A 19,760-nucleotide genomic window follows, 5' to 3' on the forward strand; every position below is an offset into this window, starting at 1 on the left:
CTTGAAAGGTTTCCGTTAATAGAATTTTATATAAAAAAAGAATCATATTACTACATTATTTTCTCAATTTGAGTGAACTAAATAGAGATGTTTCAAGTAAAAACAATAATAAGGATAAACTCTTTTTTTCAAGTAAAACTTGCAGGAAAAATATAAAACATTGTTTCAGATATAACGGTACAAAAATATTAAAAAAAATAAGTATTGGTTTTATTTTATTATTACAGGAAGAATTTACCATTTCACTAGTTACGTCAGAAAGAATGAATCACCTTGCTAATCAGTCGCTGGAGAAAAAAATGGCATACGATCAACTCAACACAGTAATAGATTCACTCCATGATTCATCAATTAAAATAACACATACAACCAAAGGCAGGCAAACGTTCCCGATATGATTTATATATTATTAGTGACTATTTAATATAAAATTTAACAAATAGGTATGACTGCGTGTCAAACTACAGCGCGTTTATCTACCGCAAAACAAGACAACTTACCAATTATGTGAATATTCATCCACGAACGGCCCGAGTATGTACCTGATTTAAATTTAAATGAAATTCACGTCAATTAGTAATCACAGGGATCGATTTTCTATCCAACTGTGATTTCAATCGGTACTTCCTGGAAGGCGAATAAACTTTCCGCAGGTCCACAGTGCAGATAGACTGGTCACAGACGTGAGACTTGTCACCTATAGGTTAAGGCTACGTACAAACATAAATATTTAGAACTTGTTAGAATGACGGTAAAAACTTGAGAGTTTCTAAATACATAATGCATGGGATTAAATGAATATTTATAAGAAATATTTGTATCGCCAGAAAATGTAACGAACAATTTAATTACAACGATTTTAAAGAAAAAAATACAAAAGGCGACGTAAAAAAAGTAAAAACAGTATTCTGGTCAAAGGGTCCCAGATAGATGTGTTTCTTATCACATTTACTTATAATTAGTCGCAATGTACAGTTTCCACGATTCCGATACAATTCTTTTGATCCCATGTATGTTATTAACATATGTGTTTCGTTTCCGAAGAAGGTGCTGTCGTAAAGTTATGTGAAGGGAGCCCAATGTACAAACTTGAAATTTTAAAAATTAAAATTAAATTTTAAATAAATTGTACTCAGTAAAATGTATAATGAATGACTCGAATGTTGTTCTTGAATTTCTTAAATTTCTTCAATAATGTTAAGCACCTGACCAAGAGCGAGTTATACAAAAGGAAGAAAAATACTAAGCTTATCCAAATCCAGGTCTAGTATAAAACCTGTATTTCGGCATATACGAAACTGGATCGCATTGCGAATATATAACGAACATCGCGAGTACAAAACCATATGAAGAAAGTGTGAAGATGTTCGTATAACAAATAAGATGTTGGCCGGAAACAAAAGTAATATAGTCGAAATTAAGAAAAAAAACAATATTCTATAACACGTTCTACCTCGTCTGTGCGAGAGAGGCCAGTCTACGTTCGTTGTAGCTTCTGATAACGCTTATCAGTAATTTACACCGCCCAGAGTAAACAGTTGACAACGCTCTTTGTGGCGTTATCAGTCACAGCAAATATTATTGTCTTAAATTAGATCACGTGAAATACCGTGTGGTGCAACTGTATTACTCATTGGTAAGTAAATCTTCTCGTGATAATACAACTATTCAACTGTATAGTTATCAGGGTGCAGGATAACGTGACTTTGTGTGGTTCCCAATTAAACGTAAATGGATGTTATCACACCGGCAAAACATGTTTTTAAGAATTTCCACTTGTGCATAAAAGACAGACTTTTAAGCTGCATATGACAATGTGAAACACATCAGAAATACTTTATTAAATAAGCAAGTGTTCTTGTTCAAAAATTCTATTTTTACTGCATTCATGTATACGGTTTTTATGACGTGCAATTGTGTCACCGATTTCAGACGTATTCAATGATTTATTCTTATACCATAAGATATCGGCACAAACTGCAAGAAAAACTGCCTTTTATGCACTAAAGATTTTTCCAAATGTATTTTAATAACTTGATATATTTGCAAAAATAAAGTACTTGACGGCGTGTTTTACAATCTGTCCAGCCCGTGTGGAACTCCCTGAAAACCCCGCTATCGGTGTATAAAGTCGAGTGAATGTTCTCTGAAAATTGCGTCGAGGAGTCCTACTCTTAAAACATGAAACGGTGTCTCAGCCTTGCATTGTTTTTATATTATGTACATATTCTTACTCATTAGTGTGCATACTAACATGGCACATTGTATCACTTAAATGAAAACTGTATACATACATGAAGTCTGAGATAAATATTCCGATCGGCGTGATGGAATATACCATTTCTGTAAGACTGTTTTTATTCCAGAAGTATTAAACCACTTGCACCATACAGCACCAGACATTCTAAAGTATGTGTAGCTCTGGTGGTCGCAAGGACAGGCAAGAAATCACAGTAAAATCCTGACGTTAGTTAAGACAACGAAGAAATTACCAGCAACACCCTCAAAGCCCATATAATAAGCGCTGTGAAATTAATAAGATTGATTTTTAATTAAGTCTTTGTCAGTTCCATATTTTAAATTAAACGACAATGTGTCACGATCACATGCAATGACACGCATGCAATATACTTATTCTTTTTTAGGCTAAGTATATTCATTTATCTTGGTACATTATGGCCAGCTTTTTATGCTATTGTTTTGTCTCTAAATGTAATAAATTTGGCCTGCACTTATTAAAATGCTGTTACTTTTGGCTGTGATTCTTATTCGACGTTTATTTTTTAATTTGAAAACAACCTTAAAGTGCAACCACAGTATGTGTCAATCAGTTGATAAAAAATACCTTGGTCACGTGATGAAAAGGATTTTTAAGTAGCAGTTTCAAAGCATGAGGACTGTAAAAAAATATTTGTAGCTTTATATATCTATTTATTTGGAGTTTTGTTTGTTTTGAAATTCATATATTGTTTTCAAACGGTAAATATTTTCCTGTTGTACAACAAAATCGTTTCAAATTGTGAACTTTGAATCACAGTGTCATTATGTAAACAATTAAATGCATCAAGATTAATGATCAAAATTATTAAAAGATTATAACTTGTATTGTTTAAAAAGCTTGCAAAGAAATGTGTGGTATTTTTTTATCCAAAAAGATAAAAGCTACCGTTTAAGAACTTGTTATGATAATATTTCACCAAAATATCATAACTTTCCATTTCCGAGGAAGATTAACGAAATGTTTTGATGCAAGCCCACCCACTCCGTACCAAATCAAACAAATTATAGTAAATAACGAAATTAACAAACAACATAATATTAAGTGTTCATTGTACCCGTGTTACTGTCAGTCTTACACGCTGCTGTGAGCATCACAGAGTGGCGAAACTGACATCAATATTCTGCAACAGCAATAACATGCCGAATTGTTTAGGTCAAATACACACAGTATCTCAAACATAGGGGGTAGCTCATGGCAAAGTGGGACTAAATGTGTCGCGTTATGAGAAAACTGGACATAATGCATGTGCGTGAAGTGTCGTCCCAGATTAGCCTGTGCAGTCCGCACAGGGTAATCATGGACGACACTTTTCGCCTACACAAGATTTTCCGTAAGAAGGGACTTCCTTTAAACGAAAAATGTCATAAAAGCGAAAAGTGTCGTCCATGTGCGGACATGCTAATCTTCGACGATACTTTACACACATGCTTTATGCCCAGTTTTCTCAAAACGAGACACACATGCATGTGTGTAAAGTGTCTTCCCAGATTAGCCTGTGCTGATTTTGGTAGAAAGAGACTACATTAAAAGGAAAAATTCCACAACAGTGGAAATGTCGTCCCAGATTAGCCTGTGTGGACTGCACAGGCTAAAATGGTATGATACATTACGCAAATGCATAATGACCCGTTTGCCCAGAGCCCGGTTCATTCGAATGCAGGTACACAATTATGCCGGTAGTCACAGTTTTGCTTTTACAAGCGTTAGTGTGCATATATTAGAAAATTCTGACCTAAATCGACAAATGAACCGATTGTATATTGTCTTAATTAAATCATAATTAACAAACATTTTCACGACTCAGAATTAACAAGATACGTCTAGGTCTTAATTTAATATGAAATTTTAATAGTGTAATAATTTAACTATACAAATTTAAACACATTTTTTGCACATTCAAACATATTGTACCCGTAAGTGTGAATAATGCCGACAGGCGTAAATAGGCATATAGGTGCATGATGAATTTTCACCATGTAGGTATACCTACTTACCGTTACGTGTTACTCAACTGATACGTCGAACAATGTTATAGCATCATAAAGCATATCTAAGCCAGCTTAGAAAAAAGATAACTGCTATTATTATAGCAGATTTTATGGTGAACAAGGGAAAATATGGGATAACGCCTCGGAGAGGTACCACAATTTTTTAAAAGTAGTTTTGTGCAGATGTACGAATTTACTAGTTAGTCATATTTTTCAGGGAGGCGGAAAGCTACAACGGGCGAGGCATGGTATGGTATTGCGCAAGGGGGGTTAGAGGGTTAGGGTTAGGGTTTGGGTTAGTGTTAGGGGTCGGGTTAGGGTTTGGGTTAGCCTAAACCCAACCCTAACCCTAACCCGACCCCTAATCCTAACCCTTACCCTAACCCTTTTTTGGGGTTATCACCCCTGACAATGCCTCGCCCGTTGTAGTTTTCCGCCTCCCGTATTAAATACCGATTCAAAAGATACATTCGGGGGCAAAGTTCAGACATACATTAGTACGGTTAATGCGTTACCGGTATGTTTGTTATCAGATATCCTCAAATTATATAAATGAAATATACATATACATAAAACATATAGAACAGTTTGACGTTTTGTGTTGATTCCGTAATGTGTCAGCGAGTGGATTGCTATACAAACTGTATTTGCGGAATGCAATATTACAGCCGTGCTGATGCTGAAGCCTGTTTGTATAGACGTTCAGCTTAGAACCTCAGTAAAGTCATGTTAACCCATTTAAGCCTAGTGGACTCTCACATCCTTCTAAATTGGATCAATTTATTTCCAAAATTAGGGATGTCTAGTATATTTATCTCTATATATAGAATATTTCTTACAGAAATTCCTTTAAGCAAACAGCGCAGACCCGGATGAGACGCCGCATCATGCTAGGCATAAACGCTAGGCATAAATGGGTTCATAGAACAAGTTTAAATGTTTGCATTTAACTTTTTGGCTCTTTTATTCGTTTAAATCTAACATGCTGCAACATTTTATGATAAGTTGCAAAATGAATCACGTTATGACATTATCTGTTCGAGTTAACAATTTAGTTAATCATAATAATTCTTGTAGTGTAAATTAAAAATCGAGATTTAAACAACAAATCACGGACATGTTTGCTAGTATAATATAAACGCATTACACATAATGACTCACGTGTCATACTAGGCGAGTAAATAAAATGGCAATAAAGTCATAAACCATGCTGATAAAGTGCAATAAAGATGCGTTCGTAACATGGCACTTGGCGTTTCCCAACCTTCTGATTTATTTAGGTAAACCTTATAAATTTTTCATTTAAGAAACAAAAGCATTTCAAATAGTTCGGTTGTTTGTTTCAAATGTGTTGTGGTGTTTGAAACAAAATCGGATTAAATCTTATTTTAAGTATTATAATTTGACATACTGCCTTATCATAACAAAAAGGATATCAATGCAAAATGATTCTTTCACTGTTTGAGCTTGTAAATGTGTTATTCCTATTCGGAGGTAAGTAAAATATACATATACTCGATATTAACATGCGATTTTGTTAAAATATCATTTGACTAAAAAACAAAGTACATATATTATCCTACTCAACTGTGCAATGCTCTCCACAATAAATCTCCGACAAAAACTCATTTTGTTTCTTAAATCGTCAGTAGTCTTCTAACGCTACAATTCTAATTGCTGGTTATTATGGAAACGTATATGGTACACCCTGATACTGTGATGATGTCAACATTCTATGACGACATTATATGAAAAAGTTGTCATGTCGTCAAAAAAACTCATCGTGTCGAAAGTCATTTACAAAAGATCATGACGCCTAAAATTATGTTGATTTGTCGACATAAGATAAGTTGTCAAGACTTAAACAACCCGCATGTTGGCATAAGAGCCTAAATCTCTGACGATATTTTATCATTTAGCCGTCTTGTAAATTTAACTATTGCTGTGTTGTTTACTGTATGACGGCATATATCTTGATGACTTGCAAGTAACATAATGTTGACATGGCGATATAACTGAAGGAGTCGATATAATTTATGTGGACAAAGGGCGTTGTTTAAAAATTATGATAGCGTATATGGTACCCAAATAATATGGTCATGCCGGATTTGTTTATATCGACTTACTGTGAAATAACATGGTATGTCGTCATAGTTTTGTAGGTTTTCCCTTTTACTTTTACTCGCCATAACGACATTAAGTTAAAGTCTCGACGTAAATTTTTTGACGGACCAGAACCAGTTTTAAACAAAACTATACATATAGAGAAAACTGCCCCACCCCCTGAAAGCCATATTTTTCAACCGATCTTGACCATTTTCGAACTCGTCCATGATATCAATAAAACCAATATTCTGACAAAGTTTGCCCTTTGATGACAGGTACTATAAGGTATAACCTTTTTGGTTTCTGCACTCAGCAGCCACTAATTAAATTTGTATTAAAAAAATATAGAAGTACCAAGATGCGCATAAGGTCACATGTGTATGTACGTACATACATACATACATACATACATACATACATACATACATACATACATGCATGCATACACGCACGCACGCACGCACGCACGCACGCACGCACGCGCACACACACACACACACACACACACATACTGACACACACACACACACCCACGCACGCACGCACGCACGCACGCACGAACACACACACACACACACACACACGCACGCACGTACGTACGTACGTACGTATGTATGTACGTACGTGACGGAAAAGTAGAGCGCTCCGTCCTTCAACAGCTTTTGGTCCTTTCAATGCCTATGTCAACAAATTGGCTGCCCAGTGTTTCGCTCACATAAGCACTTTAGTCCTCATGGTGAAATGTGATAGACCTGTGTCCGTCGTGAACCTTTGCCTTGTGAACGCATTTCTTGTCCGATCTTCATGAAACTTGGTCAGGACATTTGTCCAATTTCATACCTCAACTGATTTCTAAACTGGTCATGTGGGGTCGAAAAAAAGGTCACTTGGTCAAAAAAAGAAAGACCTTGTGAATACGCTAGAAGTCACATTTACTTTGCCAAAATGTTTGTGTAAATGATATGTCGCTTCTTGAGTTCGAAACTAGTTCTGGTCGGTTGAAAAACATGGCCGCCAGGGGGCGTGGCAGTTTTCCGGCCATGGCTATAAAGTTACCTTGAAAGGCACATTGTTTCCCAATCATGAAACTTGGTCTGAATATTGGTTTTATTGATATCATGAACGAGTTCGAAAATGGTCAAGATCGGTTGGAAAATATGGCTTTCAGGGAGTGGGGCAGTTTTCTCTGTATGTATAATTTTGTTTGAAACTGGTCCTAATCCGTCAAAAAACATGGCCACCATGGGGTCATTTTCCATATATTTTATGTAGTAAAAGCAGCTTGTGAACACCCTTAAAGTAACTTTTTTGGCAAATCATTATGAAACTTAGTCAGAAAATTGGTATTATTGATTTTTCAGACGAGTTCGATATTTGTACTGATAGGTGGGGAAAAAAATTGGCCGCCAGGGGGTGGGGTAGTTTTTTCTTTTTGTTTATAATGTAAACATGTGAAATCTATAGAAGTTGCATTTGTAGCCCAAACTTCATGAACTTTGGTCAGAACTTTTGTTTCATTGACACTTTTGAGTTTGAAAATAGTTCTGGTCGATCAGTATTAAAAACCATGGCTACCAGGGGGTCGGGTAATTTTCTATATATGCTTATATTAAATACTTTGGAAGACCTTAACCTTGACTTGAAGTCAGCCTTTGTCATATAACTGTTCTGAATTATTTGCACACGAGTTTAACTCGTCTTTCTTTTCATCTCATTCACTCAGGTGAGCGACCCAGGGCCTCTTAGCCTTCTTGTTTGTGTTACTTGTTTTTATTGTTTATGGACATATCACTTTCTGAAATAGTCAAAAGTGGTTGAAGTAATGTGAAATAATAATTCCTTATATTAGCATTATATATTAAGTTTGGAACAATATGCAGAACTAATACAGCATATTTTTCAGTGATACATGAACCAGTTCTAATGAAATCTTTCAAAAAGAGTATATAATCACATGTTTTCACCTTATAAACCACTTTCTTCTTGGGCGTTGTAAGTCCTTATTTTCTTGGTTTGTTCATAAATCCATTGACACCAGCTGGAACCTACACTACTGTAGATGATAATGTTAGAGTATGATTAATATAACACAAGAAACACTAAAAAATGGATCCTTTTTTGTAAGAAAAAATGTAAGCAACTGGAGTCTAAAAATACTTGGAAAAAGTATGGTTGACCAGGATGACAAATATAAATTTGATTGAAACTTTTGGAAACAGTGTAAAATATCACTTTAACAAAAACATTGATATATCATTATCTTTATAGTATTAACATACGCTATAAAATTAAAGGGATTGTATTAACATGTTTTCAATATTTATGTATCTTTCATATTTATTTTTTTTTAAATTATCATTTCTGGCCCACCATACTTTTTCAAGTGTACTATTTTTTTACTCAAGTTGTTAACATTTTTTTCTTGCACAAAAGTATCCTTTTTTCAGTGTTTCTAGTGTGTTATATTTAATAATACTCTAACATTATCTACTACAGTAGTGTAGGTTCCAGCTGGTGTCAATGGATTTATGAACAAAACAAGAAAAAGAAAATGAGGACTTCCAACGCCCAAGAAGAAAGTGGTTTATAAGGTGAAAACATGTTATTCTTTACTCTTTTTGAAAGATTTTATTAGAACTGGTTCATGTATCACTGAAGTATATGTTATTATAATTGTGCACATTGTTCCAAACTTCATATATAATGCTAATGTTAATATAATGAATTGTTGTTTTACATTACCCCACCCACTTCTGACCATTTCAGAAAGTGATATGCCCTTAACTTTGTTTTCATTTGTCTTACTTTTTCTGAATAAATACTGAAGAACAGTTTGACACTCATAAGCTGTTATGTTGTTTTATAAATCATCTTTTTAAATTTGATATTTAGAATTAGAGATTTATAATTTAAATTATCAGCTTCTATGCAAAGATTTGAAGCTCCACTTTTGTTAAATCTTAATAAAGTTTTTATTGAATCGGATTTAAATGCTCACCATTATAATATCTGATTGATACTTCACTGAAGCTATAAAAGTGTTATCTTGAACGCGCTTTCCGGTCTTTTAAATGTAAGATGTTTAGTTGTCTCTAGTTGAACATGTGCATGTTTTTTTGTGAGGAACTAATTTGCATAAAGCCGAATTAAATACCAAAACTAACCTACTTACATCGATGAAGCGAAGAAAAGAGCGTTTCAATTCTTATACATGTTATTGCAATTATCATTTTGCATGTGCATATGTTTTCAATGGTTTGGCTAAAAGACAATTTAATTTGGGATTTATTCGTGCATGAATTTAGTAAGCGCCTCCTTTTCCAATACGCAGTTTCGACTGTTTACATGTCGCACATGGCATAATTAATCCAAGTAGTCCCACGCTCGATTTCCTCGTGCGCCTCGTGGAGGCAACTCGCTTCATTGAATATTTAAGCCCAGTCAAATGATATACTATACATGCCGTCAATCAGAATAATGTACACTAGTGAAACATAGTTCAATTGTAATTATGTAATCAACTGCAAGAAAAATAAAATGCCATTAAAGTCAAGCGTTACTTATGTATTCGCCGTGCATTTTTGTCGTTTTACAATGATGACTGCATGTATAATTGGCGACTAAGTGCATAATTCGCTTTCAATAACACATTAATAATCCGGTTGAGTATATATATATATATATATATAGGGTCAGACCATAGACCGATCTAGTCAAAGGGTACGTGTATCACAATTAATATAAAACTATACCGGTTCGTAAACGAATATTTCAAATTTTTGAAAATATTTTGATAAATAATGTGCGATGTGGACATAATATGGAAATAAAATCAAACTACAACCTTACTAGCTTTGAAGACTGTTCATGTTTTGGTATTATTGACACAGCTGAGTAGGTGATTTCGCTTTAGTGAAAAAAATTTGACGGACGACGAAGAAAGACCGATCACATTAACTAGCCCTAAAATTGATCTACAAATAACCCAATTTTGTGTCACATTTAAATAATTTTCCATTTCATCAAAAACGAATTATTTGACCATTAAAAAAAAAAAAAAAATAAACATTTATTTCAAACATGTACTGTATACACTGGAGTTTCAGGAACAGAAAATCAAGTAATAAAATACAAAATAAACATATTATATATTTGCGCCCGTGTTAATTTTAAATATAAGATTTACAATAGTCGTTTCGTTTAATATATTGAAGTATGAAATGAAATGTTAATAAATCTTTTGAAAGAACCATATTTTGAAAGGAATATTCCACAATTTACGAGGATTTCATAACTAAATGACCGCCATGTTTTTAAACAATTAGTGACGTTTAATTCATTCTTTTGCAATCTAACAATGGAATGAAGAACATGATTAATCTGTTTTTGCCAAGTTTGCAATGTCTGTAAATGTGTACAACAATATGAGTGAATTTATTTTAGCAAAGAAACAAAACAACGTTTAACTACTTCATGATCAATTCCAATAACAAGAATATCAATTTTTGTTGTTTATCGACACATTGTAAATAACACTCGAAACGAAAATAAATTGAACTAAACTAACTTAACGATTAAATTTGCAAAATATAAACACTTTTTTAAGCATATATTTTTGCATATGTAATTAGTAACCATCCAATATTTCAGTCAAGGCCAAGAACAAAGAAGTCGCACTTTTAATCGATTCAGGAATTGGCAGTTGCTCCCGCTGCATTTCACACACATGTTCTAGGACGGGTATGAAGTCATCTTTACACCCAAACTGCGGTTTCTTTACAAAGTATCTCTCTTGAATACGATCATAGGTTTCCAATTCACAAGGAAGCCGAAATGAAAAATCTCGGGTACCATACGCCTCAGGCTGGTAGTACATTACCATCGGTATCCTATTTGGTGCTTCCACATGTCTTTGCTGCCGAATCCGATGAGAATTCCATAGATGGGTGAAAGAGTTCAGATCACGTTGTATTAATGGTATGAAACAGAATCTCAAGCATTCTAAATGCACAGGATCATCAATCCGTAGCAAGCCGCTGTCTACCATATCCTTAAAATAGTTCCTCCAAAACACAGTAAAACTGACTCTTAAATTTACCCAGAAACGTTCTATTCTTTGATTGCCAGTGGATCTCCCAGTCATGTAACTGTTCATTCCAGACATGTTATCTCTGTCATTAAATCTAAACACTATCTGCATAGCCCGTACCCAAACGTTTTCTGTCGATGCATCGCCACGAACCAGAGGTGGAACGCGACCAATCCGTTTCACAAAGTTAACAAAGAAGCCCGCGATAATTCGAGAGTCATTATTCGAATAACATGCCTCCAGCCATAATATGCATCTGGAAAATCCATCAGCCGCCCCGTGTATAGCAATATCAAAAGGCTTTAGCTTATCATACCCATCAATGTGTAAAGTTAAATTAGAACCTTTATTGGTATACACTCTGCGTCGCAGACGATGTGCAGACCTGAGAGCAACACCCTCAGGATCAATTACCTTCAATACACACCTTGTTGTTTCTTGGGTTACTTTGATATTTGTGGTTGTGTTGACCAGTTTCCATATAGTTTTATAACCACATACAGCCATCCCTCTTTTATATACTAAACGAATCGCTCGTATAAGGCCTGGAAGAGGAGACGACGCGTTGCGTCTTTTGAGCCCTAACCTTAGCAGTATCCGTTTCAGTTGACTCAAACTGAGAGCAGTGTTGTGTAGGAAAAGCAAGAATCAACATATATCCAGACGCGTATAGCCCTGTTTGTGATAACGCGAAATCCGAAAATCCCTTTCTTGATTTGAAAGTGCAGCTAACGATGAGTCAACATATATCAGTGCAACTAAGACACAAATCTGCAATAAAAAAAGTTGTGAGTCGTTAAACACACGTTTTGCATGTATTAGTTAAAGAGAAATATCTAAATGAATCAATCGAGATTTAAGCTCTCTAAATGCTCATAAAACCCAACGAACACATTAATATTAATAGTTTGTAAACAGTGGATGTTATTTTTACATTTATACCAAGCATTTCTGCTGTAAAAATGGACTGTCTGAGGTCTTGCGTGTATCGAAAGAATATACCAGAAACTAAAAATCTGTTCGACGCCGGAAGTCATGAACCAATGTTACAATAATGTGATGATGTCAAAATTCTATGACGACATGATATGAAAAAGGTGTCATGGCGTAAAAAATAACTCATCGTGTCGACTAAAACTATGATGGCAAGTCATTTTCACAAGAGCATGACGCCAAAAATTATGTAGATTTGTCGACTTAGATCATGTTGACCAAATATATTTTCGGGAAAAGCCGGAAACATTTACGTCGAGTCTTCAACTTAATGTCGTTATGACGAGTAAAATTAAGGTGGGAATAGCTACAAAACTATGTCGACATACCATGTTATTTCACAATAAGTCGATATAAATTATTCCGGCATGACCACATTATTGGGGTGTACCATATACGTTTCCGTAGGTTATAGACAACTAATGAGTGCAATATTTTGTGTTTAAGAGACCGACAACAATTAACCACAGAATACATACATTAATAGTCACATGTTTGTTTTTATTTCCTAAGATTTTATATTGTCCACTGCTATTGAAATAATTTATCAATGTCTGATCACAGGCAGCGGTACGATTTGAAAGTTTAACACCAACCTATAGGACTTACTTAATAATAAAAAAGGTAGGTGGGGCTTAATAATTTTGTTTTACCGCTGACTGTGTTTAGTGTGTGCGCGTGCGTGTGTGTGCGTGTGTGCCTGGGGTGTGTGTGCTCGCGTGCGTGCGTGCGTGCGTGTGTCTGTTAAGGTGTAACCCGAGAACTACATTTTCCTACAGATGCTTTTACGCAGCCAATTCTAACCGTCTCACCCAATAACGTCATTCTGTACGGTGACGCCGTGACGTCAACTGCCACACCCTCATACGTCACCATCGAGTGTCGAATGCAGAGTATGTCCGCGCGGGAGGTCTATTCAGTCTACATCAAGCGGTTTGCTCAGGATCTAGCAGAGGTTTCATTACTAAACGGTCAAAGCATGTCTAAAATAAGCGACTTGGCACCAAATGACGTCAGAACTAAAAATCCCGAAATTTCCGGAAGTGTTGGCTCATCTTCAGACTGGTTTTTGCGTATCCGCTACCTGCAAAGCAGAATGGACTGTGCGGACGGGGCGACCTACCACTGTAGGGTTACTTACAAGCCTAATTCCGGAGACACAACGACAACAAACGTTTCTTCAACCTTGTCAGTCAGCGGTATGGTTTTGTGTATCATTCATTCTTGTTTTGGAAAGAAGTGGTGTATTAAAATACTACAAAAAGTAAATCATTCATTAAAACAGCAGAAGCTTGGGATGACATATGTGCGAATTATAAATAATTAACATCAATTTATCAATCAATTAATTAATCTATCTATCAATTAGTTAATGTATAATGTCTGTCTGTCTGTCTGATTGTTTGTCTGTCTGTCTGTCTGTCTGTCTGTCTGTCTGTCTGTCTGTCTGTCTGTCTGTCTGTCTGTCTGTCTGTCTGTCTGCCTGCCCGCCCGCCCGCCCGCCCGCCCGCCCGCCCGCCCGCCCGCCCGCCCGCCCGCCCGCCCGCCCGCCCGCCGCCCGCCCGCCCGCCGTCCGTCCGTCCGTCCGTCCGTCCGTCCGTCCGTCCGTCCGTCCGTCCGTCCGTCCGTCCGTCCGTCCGTCCGTCCGTCCGTCCGTCCGTCCGTCTGTCTGTCTGTCCTGTCTGTCTGTCTGTCCTGTCTGTCTGTCTGTCTGTCTGTCTGTCTGTCTGTCTGTCTGTCTGTCTGTCTGTCTGTCTGCTCTGTCTGTCTGTCTGTCTGTCTGTCTGTCTGTCTGTCTGTCTGTCTGTCTGTCTGTCTGTCTGTCTGTCTGTCTGTCTGTCTGTCTGTCTGTCTGTCTGTCTGTCTGTCTGTCTGTCCTGTCTGTCTGTCTGTCTGTCTGTCTGTCTGTCTGTCTGTCTGTCTGTCTGTCGTCTGTCTGTCTGTCTGTCTGTCTGTCTGTCTGTCTGTCTGTCTGTCTGTCTGTCTGTCTGTCTGTCTGTCTGTCTGTCTGTCTGTCTGTCTGTCTGTCTGTCTGTCTGTCTGTCTGTCTGTCTGTCTGTCTGTCTGTCTGTCTGTCTGTCTGTCTGTCTGTCTGTCTGTCTGTCTGTCTGTCTGTCTATATCTTTATATCTATATATTTATCTCTCTTTAATGAATCAATCCGTAAATCAACCAATCAATCAATCAATCCATGTTTAATGAATTTTCATTCACAGTATTAAAATCAATAAGTTTGCCTGTACATGACATCATTTCAGTTCGACCAGGGAATCTACAAATACTAGCGTTGCGTGTAGTGGGTGTATCTAACTCCATCCAGGTTGACAATAATTCTCTCGTACAACGTGGGGAGCAGCTTGAGCTAACGTGCAATGGTAATACCGGTCAATCTTCCGGTAACATCATCGAGTGGTTCAAAATGACGTCATCGACGGGATACCAAGTAGTTAAATGACGATTTTAATATGTTTGCAAATGCACCAGCTTAAAATGATTTGATATTTGATAAACATTTAAAACACTCGACATGTTAGCTGGCTGTGCATAACATTGCAGTGTGTAAAAAATATTGATTTAAGTTAATGTGTTTTGAAAGCGACGCATTTACTACGACAACAGCGAGTCCGTTTTTTTGGTAGAACCAATAATTGATTTATTTGAAGGAGGATCATCCGAACTCACCTGACGTAGAGATCAAACCCTCATTCGACCGACCATAAGGCGGATAACATAACATAAACTTTCTGGTCCATTTTAACATTTGTTGGAAACGTTTGTTCTTCAATGAAAATAGACTGCGTGAACATGATATTCAACCATTCATTAATTCCGACGAGTTTTCTTGCAGAAACCGTACTTGATTCACAACTGCTTTGAAATTGTTTTATTTATTCTTGAAACAGCGATCCGATTAAGTGCTTGCATACTTTCGGTTTGTTAGTTTCGTGTTGCCAAACGTCACTGTTTGGCAAAGTTTCTTTCGTTGATGATCTGACCTTAATTGATTTGTAAGTGAAATCTTGTGCTGGGATTATCAATTATTTTGTCAGCATAATCCTTCTTGTAACGTTATATGCTATGTCATTTTAATATTTTAAAGAATCTATTGAATCGCTTATTCTTCAGATACTTTTATCGTCAGGAGAAGACACGGTTGACGACGGTAACCCCGCCGGCATTTCCGTCGGATCGCCGCCGACGATTTGCCACTATCAGCGAACCTCCCGCCTTCGCTATCTCGTAAAGACGAACGACAATAGCCTCTCCTTCCGGTGTGAGGTAGCGGTCGCACAGCCTACAACATATAAGGCTTTTTCGCAAGAATTCATGTTTCGCTTTGGTACGTTATTTTCATTTTAATGGGAATAGCGCGAATAGGGAGAGTGCTCAGTTGTCGAAAGACACGTTTCACGTTTCATTACTTGTTTAATATTTCAAAATTAGTTCGTGATATAAAATACATTAAGTGTCGTCAAATTATTGAAATTATTACTATTTTGTATTATTGTAAGTATAATTTAACCCATTTATGCCTAGTGGACTCTTCTGACCTTAACAGTTAGATGAGTCCATTTCCTATTAATTAAAGGGGTTTCTGGTATATTTTTTCTCTATTTAGAATATTTTCTTTATTAGCAAACAGCGAAGACCACGATGAGACGCCGCATTATGCGGCGTCTCATCTGGGTTTACGCTGTTTGCCAAGGCCTTTTTTGTAGACGCTAGGCATAAATGGGTTAATGTCAAATATTAACTTTCGGCAAAAAGAAAACATATGTGGACTCTCTCTCTCTCTCTCTCTCTCTCTGTTAACCTGTTAACTTATTTTATGCCCTACACACTGTTGAATGTATGCTGTTAAAAACCTTCATTGCTTTTTAAATTATTTTTAAAAAGTAAATTTTCCCTGGGATAAAAACTGTACTATTGACAAGACCCGTATACTGTAATCAAGGTAGATGCAAATTTACCCATGGCAAAATATGATGAAACGGCTGAAACGACTGAGCTAGTTTACTGATTATGCTTAACTATTTCTTCATTATTTTCAGATGGCAGACTCATCAGCACTTGCACAGTACACAGACTGTCGATCGTTGTTATTTTGCTGAGCGGCATTGCTACATGGAGTATTTAATATTTCATTAATTAAAATGACCGACACGTTCTCAGGATTACATTATGCGATGCCACAAGAGAGCGAAATAAGACCAGACTGTCGGTTAAATAAATACAGTTAAGTTCAACTGACGGTGTATTGTTGTTAACAAACGTGTTTTATATATCATGCAATCGTTGTATCCAGTTGAAATATGCACTCGTGGTATTGTTTTAATACTTAGTTATACAAATTCCTCATGTATCAAATTCAAACTGATAAGAAATAAATAGTGGCGTGTACTGGACGTAACATGTCGCGTCGGTGGAAAATTTTGCCACGTTGAGTCCCTGTGAAATATGCAACAACATATTTCATTTCACTCGAATGTAAATTAATGGCATTGTGTATAAGGCTTGAAACCTGAAATAAACGCTTTAGCATTTTGTAACATCGCATGACGTCATATATATATTATCTCAAACTCTTTCCAATATGTGCGTAAAACTACTAAAATTCTGCCAAAATTAGCAAAACATGTAAGCAAATGCTCCTGATTCAAAACCCGCGACATACAAACTTTTTATGTTCCTCGGACTATACTGGGGGGCATATTGTTTTGGCCCTGTCTGTTTGTTTGTTGGTTTGTTGGTTTGTTTGCGTTCAAACTTTAACATTGGCCATAACTTTTGCAATTTTGAAAATATCAACCTGCTATATGGCATGCATGTGTATCTCATGTAGCTTCACATTTTGAGTGGTGAAAAGTCCAGGTCAAGGTCATCCTGCAAGGTCAAATATATGGGGGACAAAGTGTTTTACAAACACATCTGGTTTATTCATTTTTGTTCCAGCCATTATCAATATTTAAGATTATTCCAAGTAGAATGGTACTGCTAACAAGTAAAGTAGATGCAATGTTTACATATTTGAAAAAAGGCAACAAAGTCTCTTTTTCCGCAGTCCCTGTCTTTTAACGTAAGAACACATTTTTTGAATGGCAAGATTAAAGTTAATCCTTCCTGATCTGTGTAGGTACCGTGTAACATTTTTGAATGCGCAAAATTAGTTGAGTTTGAACTATATTATATAAATGATTTATAATTAATGATTTTCACATACAATTATTTAAACTTTTATTGACCAATAATGTACAGAGAGTCAATTCTTAATATCTTTTCTTAGGTAAGCATCAGGAACTCAAATGCTTTAGTTATAAATGATAAAGTACACATTTTAATCAGTTTTATATAGCCGTATAGAAAATAATTTGTTTGATATGTGTATTCAACATTTAAGATCTCAACTATGGCCTATGACATGTTCCTTTGTTGACAACTTGGAATGAGGCAGAATCCTTAATTATTTGGTATAGTTTTCTTAAACTTTAAATTGCGGATTAGAGTACATTAAGAATATGAAATATGCGAAGTCAGAGAAGAAGGAGTAAAACAGCTTTTACATGCTGTTATTTCTTTCGTGATCATTAATTAATTATACAAACATATTGAGTTTGATATTAGCTAAGGCTGAACATTTTATCATCAAAGTCCTTCATGTCATAAATTCAAAGTATTGAAAATGAGTTTTGCCAAATTAATATTGCCTTTAGAACTCCTCTCCCCGTGGTGCAAATACATGTGCCCAATCGTTTCCAACTTTCATATAAATCATAAACAAAAGAAAGCGGTGAGTTATTCTATTCTATACAAATAGGCCATTCTCTAATTCAAATTTGCTTTTGATCAGCTCGTTTGACCAATGATATCATGGTCAGCTAGATGGAATAATTTATACTAATGACGAGAAAAAAAGGCGATGTGGGAGAGGCTTACATACATTCTCGTAAATAAAGAGCTACGAAAATGCAAAAACCACTTATGATATCGTACTGTATACATGTTTTGGCTGAGATGGAAAAGTTTATATCGACAATAAATATAGTAACCTTTCCAGGCTACAATAACTTTACTAGATTGATAAAAGTTTAGGTGCAGGCCTTTTACGGTATACATAGAAAATATATTTAAGCCGACTTTTGATATCATATGATATTAAACGAGACTGATATGGCGTAGGGGAAGGCTAGGTCACATTAAATGCAAAAAAAAGAAAACACATAGCCGCTTAATTGAATAGATATATGGTTGAATAATATGTCAGTGTATATGGTGACCGCCTGGCAATCAGGAAGTCATGAGTTCGATCCCCACGGTAGTAGCGATCGATGTAATCGAGCTTAGTTTAGTTGTAAACTGTCAATGGTTGCCTTAAAAAGAACCCTTCACGTTTTAAGTCAAAGTGCGTGGGGAACGCGACTGCTGCTGTATTTAGTGGTTCTGGAACTTCCCGAGGAAGCTGCTTTTGTGAGGGATTCAAAAGCGCGTCAAGCTCTGTGTACAACAAAAGCGTTGGAATGTAGATGCTTTGTTTTTTATTTGTTTTGAGACTTGCTGGATGAAATTATGGATGCACTTCTGTTTGAAATGTTAGTCCCTTATACTTGAACAGTTTCCTCTGCTTGGAGAGATATTTTTATTTAGTTAATTATTATATGTACGTTCGTGTGACCGCTGATATGCATAATATCAGAGGGAGAACACCCTGAATCCAGAAGCTTCTGCACCATGTGTTTCCTGGCCAAGGTGTTGGTAAATGTCCGTGGTTTACCTGCACCATGTGTTTCCTGGCCAAGGTGTTGGTAAATGTCCGTGGTTTACCTGCACCATGTGTTTCCTGGCCAAGGTGTTGGTAAATGTCCGTGGTTTACCTGCACCATGTGTTTCCTGGCCAAGGTGTTGGTAAATGTCCGTGGTTTACCTGCACCATGTGTTTCCTGGCCAAGGTGTTGGTAAATGTCCGTGGTTTACCTGCACCATGTGTTGCCTGGCCAAGGTGTTGGTAAATGTCCGTGGTTTACCTGCACCATGTGTTTCCTGGCCAAGGTGTTGGTAAATGTCCGTGGTTTACCTGCACCATGTGTTTCCTGGCCAAGGTGTTGGTAAATGTCCGTGGTTTACCTGCACCATGTGTTTCCTGGCCAAGGTGTTGGTAAATGTCCGTGGTTTACCTGCACCATGTGTTTCCTGGCCAAGGTGTTGGTAAATGTCCGTGGTTTACCTGCACCATGTGTTTCCTGGCCAAGTTGTTGGTAAATGTCCGTGGTTTACCTGCACCATGTGTTTCCTGGCCAAGGTGTTGGTA

General features: G+C 36.5%; 1 protein-coding gene, 1 long non-coding RNA gene and 1 pseudogene across 4 annotated transcripts in view; 1 reads left to right on the plus strand and 2 right to left on the minus strand.

The window, feature by feature from the left end:
• The window catches only part of LOC127860113 (tetraspanin-9-like), a 17,351-nt gene extending 16,683 nt beyond the window's left edge, over positions 1-668 (minus strand). For all 3 annotated transcript variants that reach the window (XM_052397927.1, XM_052397929.1, XM_052397928.1), the window contains exon 1: positions 501-668. The gene's annotated coding sequence lies outside the window, so the exon portion shown is untranslated. The remainder of the gene's footprint in view (positions 1-500) is intronic.
• LOC127860889 (uncharacterized) lies at positions 570-12,118 on the minus strand (annotated as a pseudogene).
• A 2,952-nt stretch (positions 12,119-15,070) lies between these two features.
• On the plus strand, positions 15,071-17,007 carry LOC127860495 (uncharacterized). Its single transcript, XR_008039820.1, has 2 exons — positions 15,071-15,797; positions 16,510-17,007. It is a non-coding gene; the product is annotated as an uncharacterized LOC127860495 (long non-coding RNA).
• Positions 17,008-19,760: the final 2,753 nt, after the last annotated feature.

Source organism: Dreissena polymorpha, chromosome 15 (assembly GCF_020536995.1).
Source record: "Dreissena polymorpha isolate Duluth1 chromosome 15, UMN_Dpol_1.0, whole genome shotgun sequence".
Taxonomy (NCBI): Eukaryota; Metazoa; Mollusca; class Bivalvia; order Myida; family Dreissenidae; genus Dreissena; species Dreissena polymorpha.